The sequence below is a fragment of the Pseudopipra pipra genome, chromosome 6 (assembly GCF_036250125.1).
Source record: "Pseudopipra pipra isolate bDixPip1 chromosome 6, bDixPip1.hap1, whole genome shotgun sequence".
Lineage (NCBI taxonomy): Eukaryota > Metazoa > Chordata > Aves > Passeriformes > Pipridae > Pseudopipra > Pseudopipra pipra.
Genome location: NC_087554.1, coordinates 1684478 through 1698030, shown reverse-complemented (window position 1 = coordinate 1698030; position 13553 = coordinate 1684478). Strand labels below are relative to the sequence as shown.

The following is a 13553-nucleotide window of genomic DNA, read 5'->3' as shown; positions in this document are numbered from 1 at the left end:
TAGCCACTGCTCGTGGTGTTAGCTGTGACCAAGGTAAGCGGAGGGGGAACCCCCTCGGCGGCCCCCTCCGGGTCCTGCCTCTCTCTCTCTCTGTGGTGCGGGAATGGGTGCCTGCTCTTTGCCTAGTTTTGTTACCTTGCTGGCTGCTCGGTGTGTGAGGACTAGAAAAGGTAGGAGAAGCTGGATGAGACTGCACTACGAGTTGAGTTAAGTTGTGCCTGATTTAACCTGGGAATCTCGTCTATGTGCGTGTGCATGCTTTGGGAAGAGATGCAACTGATCTTTACCTAGAGATGCAGATGCGACGGATTTTTTTTTTTCCTAGCTAAGGATGCAAGTTGATTTTGCATAGCTAAAGAGATGCAGCTGAGCTCTAGCTGGCACTGTGCACGACTGATCTTACATAGATAAAGAGACGCAGCTGATCTTTACCTACATGGAGATTAACTGACCCCTCTGTGTACGCAACCTACGGCTGAAAGGGAGAGCCGTGCATGTATTGCTGATGATCCAATATCCGCATCTACTTTGCTATAATTAATGATGTGAGTGCGTGCGTGCGTGTGTGTGTGTGTGTTTGACAAGCCTGAAACCCAAACGCAGCCCCCCCAACTGGAGATCATTCGGATAAGCTTTCTGCTCATCTCCCTATCTCTAGTGCCTCCCCCCACACTCCCCCCCCCCCCCCTCCGCTCGCTTCCGATTCTTCCTACGTAGAAATGTAGCTAATAATATTTAGTCTCCGGGCTAAAAATAAGCTCTGGAAAGTCAGCAGTTTGGCGGAGCAGCGGCGGTAGCAGCAGCGCTCGCAGGTAGCGAGGCTCTGGGGGTCCCCGGCTCTGCACGGAGAGGCTGTGCATCGCCCACCCCCCCGCTCCCCGCGCTGCCGGGGGCAGTGCGCTCCCGCGAAGGAGGGTCCGCACGGAGCCGCGCTGCCCCCGCCGCCCCGCTCCAGCCAGCCTGCGCCTCCCCTCCCGGGGAATCCCGGCCGCCGGGAGCCACCCTTCCTCCCCGCCCCGGCGGAGCCGAGGGGCGGCCGGCCGAGCCCCCAAACGCGGCCACGGCGCGGGGGCGACGGGCGCTCCCTGCGGCAGAGCCGGCGGCGCCCCGCGGGCCCCGCTGCGGCGCCGGGGCCCCGCCGGGCGGGAGGGAGGCAGGGAGGGAGGGCGGATCCCGCCGCCCCCGCCTCCCGCCGGGCTCCCGCTCCGGCTCGCACGTAGCGCCGCCGAGCAGGGAACCCCCCGGCAGGCGGGATGCCGGCCCCGCCGCGGGGGAGGCGGCGGCGTCCCCACCGCGCAGCCGGGCGGAGCCGCCGCGCAGGGCACCGCGGGCCGGGCCGGGCCGGGCCGGGCTCCCCCCGCCGGTGTCCCCCGGTGCTCCCCCCCGCCCCCTCCGCGGTTGCCACGGCGACCGCCTCCCCCCAGGAGGCACCGTCCTGCGGAAACGGGGGCACGGGGGCGCGGTGCCGCGGGGATGGGGGCGGCGGGGATGCCGCCCCTGCGCCGCCCACTCCGCCCCGCGCCCCGGGAGAAGCTCTTCGCCGGCGGCCCCCGGACGGCACCGCTCGCCGCGCCCGGCACCGGAGCCGGGCCGGGCACCGGCACCGGCCGCAGCCAAAATGGAGGTGCTGCAGGACGGCACCGGAGGGGCGCCGGGCGCGGGGCTCCCACGGAAGTCGGTCACCTGGCGCCTCTGCTGCGGTGGTATCTGTTTGGGGTGGCGGGGTTTGGGGGTTTTTTTATCACGAAAGCGAAGCGGCCGCTCTCCTCTCCGGGAGATGCGCTGCCGGCGGCCCGGGCTCCGCGCCGCGCCCCCCGCCCCCAGGCCGGCCGGGGAAAGGGGCCGGGCAGGATCCCTCCGTGGATTTTTCCATTTTCACTTGGAGAACTTGCGTTTGCTGGGGATGCCTGTCAGGGTGCCATATGAGGCAGTTCTTGGCAGCTCTAAGGCGAGGAGAGAGGAGGCCGAGAAGAGTCAGGTCGCAGCAGCATCCGTCATTTGCGGGCTGGGTGAAACTCAAACACTCGTAGTTTGCAGTGTTGGTTTCATTAAATTCATAATGAAACGTCCTCTGACCTTTTTTCACAGAGGATAAAGTCATGTGGTAGAGCTAATATCTGGATACATCCACTGTGAACTAATGGTTGATGAGCCCTACTAAAAATCTATCCACTTCCCAAAATAAATTGTTCTGTTATATAGGAGGTTGCCAAGGAGCTTCTATTTATATGAATTTTCCACTCCATGCATAATTTTGTGTATCTTCCTATATTTTAGGTTTGCACCCATTACTTTCTTACCAGCTCTTAAAAAACTCTGATATTTCCTTTCTGCCTCTGTTGCCATGTTTCTCTTGAATTCTAATGATTCTCTGCAGAGACACATGGGACAGGCAGCTGCTAACAAATGACACTGGGCCATATTTGGTCACATTTGCTCACGGTGACTCATACCTTAATCTGCAAGTAGCTTTATTGATTTTAGTATCTACTATTTCTCCAAGAGCTGTCACCACTTTGGTGGTGGTTCATCACCACCTTTCATCTCTTACCGTTATGACACCGTAAAATGTCCAGTCTTCTTTGAATATCTCTTCATCCTGCAAAGTTTTGACATGGCAGTCTATCTTTCCCCTTTTTTTAATAGTTTTATTTTACCTAGTACCACAAGTGTTGTCTTCAGTGGTTTGGTGTCTGTCTGGTGTCTGTGTCCAGCATGAGATTTTTTTTTTTTAATATGGTGTTTGACATGGGTATTGCCTCTGCAAGTTTGCCATTCTCAGCAGCTCTCCATTTGGGTAACTTCTTGGATTTTCAGCATTGTTAAACAATTTCCTGTTTCAAATGGTCTGATAGTTCTCAGTATTTATTTTTAGTGGCCACCATTCACAGGCATGTGTGCTGGTGGATTAATGTCTAGCATTTCATTAATCTGAGGTGGCTGGACGCATACATTTGGCTTTTTACAGCAAGTCCTTTATTTCTTTTCTTTATCACACCAATGCTGTTGAGCTCTTAGAAATGCCCTAAGAAAATGCAGACTGTGTGCCATTTATTTACCATAAGTTGCTTCCTAAATACGGTGGCATACGGTTGCCCTGCCATGAGAAATTGTGGAAAGGTGGATGAATCCCAAGGGACAGATTTTCCTTAGAACTGTAAGTCTTACCATGAATCACTGTAGTAAATCACCAATGAGCACTTGAAGATGTAGGTGCTAGAATTTTTTTAAATCAGATACGCAAACAAAGAGAGTATCCATGAGATTTCAGGAGAACTAGTTCATTCCTCTAGCAAAAAATAGTCATGTCAAGTTCTGTGAAAAGGATCTGTAAGAAACTGTACCTCTCAAAATTGTGGGAAATCAGTAGTTTCCCTAGACCTTGGGAAAGAGACAGGTAGCACAAGGTAAAATACATATGGATAGACACTTTCACGGCTCCCTCCCCTTTGAGCTAACATTAGATTGGGGCTAAGAAACTAGGGCTAGCAAAAGCAGGCTTGTCAAAGTGGTCCTTAAAATGGATTTGATGGCTTTTGGGGCATGAAGAACTAGAAAGAAAAAAATGAACAAATGCAGGACTTGTTTTTGTAATCCTCATTTTCATTTGTGGTCAGCAAGTCCAGCTAGTCATAAGGACCACAGAATATGGGCAGATGATACGTAAAAAAAAAGGTATTACTTTTGTATGCCTGAAAGTAGGATTTTGAAACAAGTGTGAGTATCCAATGTTTCTCTTGTGTATGAGTTTCCAAGCGTTTTTACACCTCCTTTCTGTGTCTCTCCCACCACATTGTTAGGAATACTAAAATGCCCTGACAGGGAAATGTCAGGGGACATCCTGCAGTGCCCAGGGCACGTGATGAGCAGGTTCTCATGCAAGCTGCTCACCAGCTTTGGTGAATCCCTACACCCACGTGCCAGCAAGGTGTAGGGTAGGGCGCTGGCTTCTCCTATGAACTGAAAATATCTCTGAGACATACTCTTGCAAAACTGTAGCCAGGAAAACATACCAACTGACATGGAGTTCATATAACAACTGCCCACCCATTTCATTATTTCACAAATGTGTGATTCGTGCTTGTGAGCTGTCACCATTAACATTTCCATCTGTCTCAATATTGCTTCTATTCTTAGTTGCTTTGTGATAGATGTAGGTGTATGAAAAGGATTTTTCCCCCCTCCTTGTGTCGTGAAACAAAATAAATGAAAGCCACATATCTGTAATCCACGCATTTCACGCAGGCAGCAAGAAATACAGGCACTTTTGTGGCACTCCCATTACTAGATGTAGAGGTGGAGTAAGAAGCAAGAAGTGAGTAAGCAGGAAGGGAAGTAAGAAGTCCATGTGGCCTCTCGGTGCTGCCGGAACATGTGCTCAATGGGGAAAACCATAAATAAGGCAAAATCTAACTCCAAAAGAATAATGTTGCTTTGATTGCCTTTTGAGCATGCAGTTGGAGAGACCTATTTTCCTAACCATGTAAGTATGGGAATAATTTTATTTACCATGGAATCCTAATTGGTCTCTTCCTGAGGCAGTCTCAAAGGGAAAATAGCTGTGACACGCTTTGGTGTTCAACAGATGAGGTCCTCAGCTGTGTAGATATTTCTAAACTCAGAGCTTTCAAGCTACTCATCGCTTGGACAAACAGAAAACTCTTTGCGTAACGTAGACAAAACCTGCATTTCCCAGTACCTCTATGCCAAAAGTGGAATCGATGGGCTACCTGTGGAACTGATCTGACATTTCACAACAGTCTCCAGCAAAAGTGAAATCTTGCTTCAGTCACGTTATTCGTGTTTTCATTTGAACTTCATGGCCCAGTGCAAACTCATAGTCTCCTGATGGAAAAAGTCTTTTGAAGTCGCTAATGGATGTGACTGATTTCCACCCCTGGCACAGGTTGACGCTTCCCAGAGAGGCAGGGATTAGCCAGGTCTGGTCCGTGGCATAAGCTGGGCAGCGGGGGGTTGGCCCCTGCCCCTCCTTTGCTCGTGGAGAGTCTTGGGGCCAGGACATTGCCACAGAGCCAGCTCTGCTGTCGGTAAGCGGTTTCCTCACAGTCCCAGGCTGTTGTATTGTCTCCCATAGGGAACATTAGTGGTGGGACTGTAATGGACCAAAGTCTTGCCAGAAGTGGCCAAGTGTATACTTTCTCTTCCCCTTGCCTTTTCGTGGTTTGGTCTGTCTTTTTATTTTTTTTTTTTCCCTTCCCAAAATAGCACACAAAACCCCAATTTAACAAGCGTAAACTGTACACTCTGGCCTCCAATTTATTTTGACATTTGGCAAGAATGATTATGCAACATGTTCATTAAGTCATAACATTTTTGCTACTTTCCCATTCCAGATCCTTATTGACTGTAGCACATGTGAAAATAATGAACTTATTTATTCTCCAAATGGACAGTAGACCCCAAAGCTCCCAAGAAATAGCATTGTTTAGGATGTAATGTATGCAGTGACTTTTAAGGCCCTAGGTCTTACCTGACTGTAAAAAAAATAATGGTTCATTTCTGAAAGGGGTGAGGACAAGTTTATCATCCACTAAAATGTTTATAAGATTGTGCAGTTAAGGAGGTCTCATCAGACCAGTTGTTTCTTTTTTCTTAAACAGAGCCTTTGTGGGATTTGGGAATAATGCAGTAAAAAGTTATGGTAGTAGATAATTAGATGGACCAACTAAAAGCAATATGAAAGGGGGCTGGTAGCACAAGGATTACAGAAGGTGTGTGGGCATTTTGACATCCAGAAAACATTATAGATCTGGTCTCAGCTACCTCAGTCTCATGATGATAATTAAGAAATGTGGGTGTAGAGAAGCTCTTTGCATGGTTTGGTTGGATTATTGCTGCAGTTCAAAACACAATTGACAGAGACACCCACATTGGACATGATTGCCCTTTGATGAGGCAGATACTGACTTTTTAAAGCTGACACAGTTAAAATTATGTCTAAAGTTTATGGGGCCACAAGCTTCACTCTAGACTCCATTATTATAACAAATGGTAAAATACAAGTCGAAGCAGTAAAAGAAAAAGGGAGAGGCATGCTGAGGAGGAAGGGACCCTGGCAGTGGGAAGGCTTCAGGTTTAACCCTTCTCTCATCTGTTTGGCAAGACTAGAAGCACATGGACAGCATTCAGGGGGTTGGCTCTGTAAATGTGTCTTCTTTAAAGAAAGACAGGAGGGAAGACCAGCGAGTCTGGTTCCATTGATAACCCACAGAGTGTAAAGCTTGGTTCCTATACAGCTTGTGTGTTGCGTGGCACACCTTTCCAGCTCTTTTACTTCCAACAGAGATGTTACTGAACTCCCCTCTGAGCACTGAAAAAGGTAAAAAAATACCATAAATTAAAAAACAAAACAAAAAAACCCAAAAACAAACAAACAAAACAAAACCCAAAACAAAACCCCAAAAAACAAACAAACAAAACCAAAAAACCAAACCCAAAAAGTTTGCAGTTTTTTATATGTAGAATATGTTTTTAAGAAACACTTGTGAATGGGAAGAGAATGATGGAGGCTGTTTAGATGGTGATTGCTCGAGCCTAAGACAAGACTTAACGTGCTCACTCTTGCAGCATATTCTTCTAATATTAGAGACACTAAACCTGTACAGCTATGGAAATGTCAAAGTATTGACTTCAGCCCTGATCATGCATTCAGGTTTCTTTATTCTTTTACATGTTACCTTGAAACATCAGCAATAGAAGGATGGTGGCCCACAGGTTGTTCTGTATCTGTCACTTAGCTCCCATTCAGATTTTCCCTGGGGAATCAGAAAAGGCCATACATTGTCAAGGCAGACAGAGCTGTGAAAATATTTGACATTTCAAAATTATCTTTTTTTTTTCCAATATTTTCAACACAAACTCAGTTCTATATTGTTTTACAGAGTGTTCAAAGATGCTTCCAGTATTTCCCTCTAAAGCTATCATCAGTAGTCTGACAATGACATTTGATAAAATATTCAGATTCAAAGCAAAATAATATCATGAAAAGACAATGGGTTTAATGGATTTCAGGGAAACAGGTGGTTACCAAAGGGGAGGGGGGGGGGGGGAAAGGCGGCTGATTTCTGACAGCAAATACCTTTGAAACCCAACCAACTCCACTGAGAATGGGATGCACCAAGAGTCATGAGTAGAGGCCACGAGACGGGAGCTGCTTAGGTGTTAGTTGGCTCTGTCAAATACATGTTCACTCACATCTGCCAGAAGTTTATAAAACCATCTGAGAGGATATTGGGCTGAATTTTGTAAACAGATAGCTGATAAAATAGTACTGACCATGAAAACAAAAAGCCTTAGCAGTTTTTAAATGAGGCTAAATCCAGGGTTTGAATTTTCCAGTGGATGACGATACATCTCAAATGTCCTTTACTTCTGTACATCTCTTACTGTAGCCTGAAGTATGAAACCCCTTATTCTATTGCTGAAAACCTGTTGTATCAGGGAGCAAATAAAGAATAAAGTATCTATTGGTCAGAGTCATTCACAGGAGTGAATCTTACAGTATTTCCCATCCAAATCTCTTTCTGTGTCCCAAATTTGGTTTATTGACTAAGTTATTCTAAGTCCTTGCACCACACTCATCATTCATCATTGAACACCTTTCTAAGTGGCATGACTAATATCTGTCACACGTTTTGCTCTCATCCTCTTCCGAGGAAACAACTATTTAATTGTAGGATTTTTCCATACTGGTTTGTTTGTTTGTTGAGTTGGTTCATTTGGTTGGGTTTTGTTTGGTTTGGGGCTTTTTGTTGTTGCGCATAAGTCTTTCACAAAGCTCTTGGTGGTGCAAGAGGTGAGAGTTTAATCATAGATTCACCTGTTCTCTTTCTCTGTGGCATTCACTCCTATATCAGCAGTCCGTCACTCTATCCACCACTTATTCCCCAGGCAGATCTGATTCTCGTGCTTTTTCCGCCCACCACCTGTTGTTTTCCTCTTCCCAAATCCTTCACCTAGAATTAGCTGCCCAACTATGGTCATAGCCCAGGAGGCCCAGTGCTTTTCTCACCTCTTTTTTTGAGCTCCTTCCAAGACCCAAATGTCTCTGACTTCAGAGGGGCTTTTAATCCCCAGTCCACTGCCTTTGGCACCAAACAGTTATTTTTATCATCTACTTTCCCATCAAAGTTTTTCTGCAGCATTCCCTAAAGAAAATTCTGCTGGTTCTCAAATCTTAAGGAAACCAAAATATCTGACAAGAAGGCTAAGTCCTTAAAAAGGCAAACCTAGAAAGTTAATTCAAAACAGCCAGAATTTCCTATTCATTTTCCATATGGATTTTCCAGACAAAGGATTTTTACATCAAAGGGTGTAAATTCAGACTAATGCAAGGCATACACTTCAGGCCAGAGGAAAAGACAAAGATGATGGACCTTTCCAAATTATTTTCTGTTGGGTCCATCGGCCTGTCCAAGAGCAACAGGGTAGGACCAAAGCCAGGTACTGACTCGCCTCCTTGACCACCAGAGGCCATTTCACCAGCAGCTGCTTGCATGTGGCAGCTGCCCGGGGCTCTGATCAGCAGCAGAACTTCCCTGCAGGGCTCCTGTGGGCTGCATTGACCCCCCTGCCAGCGAGGAGGTGTGGGAGCACCAGGAGGTGACAGGCAAGCGGGAGTGATGGATAGTGCTGGAGACCTGGCAGGCCCAAGGCTGGCCCACCTTAGGGAGGCAGTGCTTGGATGGAAAAGAAATAGAGATGCATCTTGCCCAGTATAGGGGAACATGGGATGAAAGGTCCATCTTCCTGGCAATCTAGTTTAGCAATCCCTCAGCCATCTGCAAGCGTGTCCTGCCTGGCTGTATCTGAAGCCTTGATGATGGAAGCTGTCCACTGACTTCTGAGTCCGTGCTTTCTGTGGGGTGTTAGTAAAGATTAATGGTTAGCTAAAAATCAATTGGCTAAATTTAGATGGAGGTCTAGTACCAGTTTGTCAAACAGACAATGAGAATGTGTTTTTCATCTGCTTGTCTTTCATTTGTATTAGCACTCAGGCTGAGCCTTTTTTCCTGAGTTTCTCTAAGCCCATCAGTATGTGGAATTAGCACAACGTTCATTCACTGCAAGGGTGAGGGCCTGACAAAAGCACAGCAAACCCAAACTGCAAAATAAACTATGTAGTCAGTTATGCTTCCCCAGCTCTGGTAGCTGGTGAAATTTTCTGGCAGTTAACGGGGTCTAAATTAAGAAGCTAATCAGAAATAAGACTGAAAATTGTGTTGGTTCTTATTTACTTTCTTTTATCTTGATATGACTTCTTAAAAGAATATTTTTAACAGATCCTTTAAACATTTGTAGTAAGAAGCAATAGACAAAATGTCATAATTTCCATATGAAGGAGTTTCTCTCAGTGCAATTCCTATATAAAAAAGCCATTTTATCCTAATATGGTCTTAGAGCCTAAGTAACATATTCTGTCGCAATGACTTTTGCATCAAAACAATTTTTCTGTTTCATATCCAAGAAGAAATGTTGAATATTTAAATTCCATATCCTTTTTGATCTTAATTCCCATCACAGAAGAGCTCTTTAGGCCTCATCAATGTGCTCTAGGTGCAATATCAGAGTATATTTTTCATATTACGGGATCTAACCCAAATTAAGAAACCAATGGGGTAGAAGCTATACATGCCTGGAAGGGAAAATGATTCTGCTCGGAGCACGTAGCAGGGTAAAGCATCAAACAGAAACGCAACAAAAGTCTAAAATAAGGGTTTTAATGCCTTGCTGCAAAGTCCTTGCTGAAAATCTAGCACTCAGCTCCCTTCTGATTTAAAAACTTAGCATTCCTGCTGACTTGAGTGGTGTTTATATTCAAATAAGTAAAGGCACCATGAGTACAACTGCAAGTTGCAATAAATTATAGCAGATTAAGCAGGCTAACTAATGATACAAAGAGGTGTTTAAAGCTACCACTCCCTTGTAAGCATTTACGTTTCAGATGTATAAACTACATGAAAAATAAACAGTGTCCAGAAAATAAATGTAGATAACGTTGTTTACGAATTTATACTCCAATGGCACGAGTCCTGAACCACCAAGAAAGGCCCCACTAAATATCCTGCCAAAGCCAGGGGTGTATTTTACTTGAGTAGCCTTTGAGTTGTATCCAACCCTAAAAATAAAGGGGCTTTGAGCATGTCAAATGCGGGACTGCTTTCCTCCTGCTTAGGGTTATGTTCGCACAGGTTTTGTGGTGGTGGCCGTGTCTCCACTGCTGAATGCTCCTGCCCCACCACCACACCTCAAGAGCCACCCCGTCCTTGTGCAGGCTTGGGGCAGAGAAATCGATACGTTTTCCCATTTGAGAAATGGTGTAGAACGTGAGGAAAGTTATTTTAAAATAGCTTAAAATTTGTATTGATTTTTTGAATCAATATTTCAGGATTTTTGAATTCCAGAGTAGCCGTACATCCGCCCTGTGTCTTGTTCCCATCTCTCTGCATCTATAAATGATAGTCTGAGCACGTCACGTGCTGCAGAGAGAGAACCAGCTACGCATCCAATTACCCCCATACCTTACTCGTGAGGAGGAAAATAATATTTTAATTGGAGTACTCAAAAATACAGCTAGACTGATACCAGCTACTATTTAAGGCAATTCTGCGATGCAAGTCAATGAAATGATTTTGTCTGGCCAGCGCAGAGGAATAAAGGCCCCTGTGCCATTCCCACTCCTTGGGGCTGGGTGCTGCAGGGAAAGGAAAGAGGAAGTGGGGACGGCACCCTCTTTGTTGGCATCTTTCACTGTGTATTAGCTCACACATGCCCCAGTGGTGTCTCTTGCTGCTGTCAGTGCTCACATGCCACCCGGGCGCTCCTCTGCCGTGGATAAACAGACCATCCCTTTTATCTGGACAAGTGAAAACTGCCGGACAGACACGTGGCTGCCTATTAATCTCCGAAGTGGAATGTAGTAACATTTACACACAACATGGTTCCAGTCATTAAATTACTGAAAGATTAACAATCCCGAGTGCTCAATAAACAGAAAAGGCACCGTGCAAACGAAACGTTCTAGTCAGGGGAAATTTTTGCTTTAACATGACTAATCCGGTACTTGTTTCTTGAGCCGCAAGTCACAGTAACTGGAGGAGGAGAACATAATGTGGTCTGGATTTCATTTTGAGGACTATCTTTAATTTTTACTGCTGTGCTGATAATTTTAGTTTGCAATTAACAAAAATATCTACCATTCCTCAAATACTTCTCTCTTTAATGTTTTAGGTGGTTAACATAGAAAATGTTTTGAACTCCAGGGTTGTTTCTTAGGTGAAATAGCTTGATACCCTATTTAAAGAAAAAATACCCTGAATTCATCTTTAAACACATCAGCTTGTTAAAAGTATTGACGTGGCTGTGCTTTAAAGAGGGACTGAGCCAAAGCACCTTAACCTCTTTGGGAAGATGTAGACAACTAAGGGCAGCGTAAAATACCTTAATATGAAAGTCGTGCAGGGCAGTAGAGCCAGAAGAACTATTTAATGTTTACACATGCTTTTCATTCCCAAGGATCTCCGCGTGCCCAAGGAGGATCCCTCCCTCCAGCTCCTGGCCAGAGCAGGGTCCTGTGGGTGGTGGGCACCCCAGAACAGCTACCAGCCCCCAGCACCCAACACCATCCATCTTCCACCTCCCCTCCCTGACTGTTTGCTTTAGATCTCTTATCACCCATCACCCTCCGGGCAATATCGCTGAGCTGCCGCACCTGGCGAATGGAGCGCTTGAGCTTGATGTCTGAGGAGATTTTAGTTGCCTAAAGAGAAATAAACTACAGAAGGGCATTCACAGGGCTGTAGACCTGGGATTTGGGGGCTTGCTTAGTTTTAGTACATACCCAAAATATGCTCTCCACAGTTATGCACTAAAGAGGGTTTGGTAAGGCATATACCTACTCCGACAAGCTGCTGTCTAAGTTTATGAACCCTCTGGAATCTGATCCCTTTAAATATTAAAAATAATCCACTGTATTGCATCTAATTGAAACCCACAGAATACTTAGAGGAAAGGAGAGATGAGTCAATCCCAACACCTTTCACCCACAAGTGCACCAACAGTTTTCTGATCTTCTTTAATCATAGAGCTCCAATGGCCTGATTCGTCACAGGAGTGCATCTCCAGCCATCTAATCTTTCCACGCTCGGCTCAGGTTTCCCCCATCCCAAGGAATCACACACAACGTCTTTGGAGAAGAGGGGATTTTCTTTTTCCCTTCCCATGTCTGCAGCTTCCTCAGAGTCTGCATTTTTGTTGTTGTTCCGTGCCCTCTTTGCTGCCTGCTGCAGTGGAGCCATGGCTGGGCTGTTAGCAGGAAGGTCAGGGGTGGGTGGGGAAGGGCTCAGGCACCGTTAGCCAGACACCCAGTACACTGGATACTCTCAGACACAGCCCAGATACTTTGCTCTTTGCTCAGGTACTGGGTTATTAAACATGCCTCCAAAACAACAGCAGTAAGGCAGAGACACTCAGGAGATGAAGAGCCAGTTTTAGTGAGTGCTAAAGCATCAGGGCACGATAAACCCAACTCTTAATGTTGCCGCTGGGTTGTGTTCATTCTCTTCTTAATTTTTTCCCTGTTTTCACCTTTTTGACTGTGCCACCATCCTCGACAGCTGCCCTCTACCCCTCAGTGTGGGGCCAGCCTAGCACAGCTCAACACTGGCCACAGGACCAGGTGGTCAGGACGAAGGGTGAATTGTCCTCCTGGCTTCCCCCAGCCCTTCTGCACAGGGAAGAGGGATTTCGTATGTGGTTTAGGACTCCCACTGTCCAAGCAGTGCATGGAGTTCATGCAAAACCCCAAAAGGGAAGCCTAGAGGCTGGGATGGGGAGGATTTTCTTGGTGTGGGTGTGGGTGTGGGTGTGCATCATTCGATGCATGTGGTAATTGTCACAGATGACACATATATTCCATTTCTATGACACTTGATGCCAATAGAGACAACTATATGAGCAGTGGCCAGAAACAAACCCAGAAGGGGCGTGCTCAGCTAACAAGTATGTTCATGAGCAGCTTAATAAATTTATGTATAATAGACACATGTATTTCCTCGTTTGCAAAAAACTAATCTGCACCTACCACAGAGCTGTCAGAGAAGCAGTTTCGTGCACATAAAGCATGCTAAAATCCCTGACTAGAAGGCATGGAACAAAATCCAGGGTACAGATCCCACCATGTGATGGAAAGCTGGCATACCTCTAGCAGACATGAGAAGAGACCAATTATTTTAATTCTTTGTTGGAGTTTTAAAATCACTTTTGCTGTAGCTGCAGGGTGACGATTCTGAGCTATTAGGTGGTATTTTCTTGAGGAAAAATGTTGTGGTTGTGCTGCCTGTGATTGAAAGGGTAGGTTTCCCTGCTTTATCCTGTGCACATGCAGCCTACAAACTATGTCTAATGAAAGATCTTTGGATTTGTATTCCTGTCTTTGCTGTTTCACATAATACTTTCCCTGCTAAAATGAGGCCGAAAGGCCTCTTGACAGATGTTGTTCACTGAAAGCGAAATTAAGCTCGAAATTAAGAGCA

General features: G+C 45.9%; 1 protein-coding gene across 2 annotated transcripts in view; it reads left to right on the top strand.

The window, feature by feature from the left end:
- BDNF (brain derived neurotrophic factor) overlaps positions 1 to 13553 on the top strand; it is a 40875-nt gene that overhangs the window by 1031 nt on the left and 26291 nt on the right. Inside the window, exon 1 of one of the 2 annotated variants that reach the window (XM_064656975.1) lies at positions 1 to 33. This exon is cut by the window's left edge and continues 145 nt beyond it. The exons of the other annotated variant lie outside the window; for it this stretch is intronic. The gene's annotated coding sequence lies outside the window, so the exon portion shown is untranslated. The remainder of the gene's footprint in view (positions 34 to 13553) is intronic. 2 annotated transcript variants of the gene reach the window in all.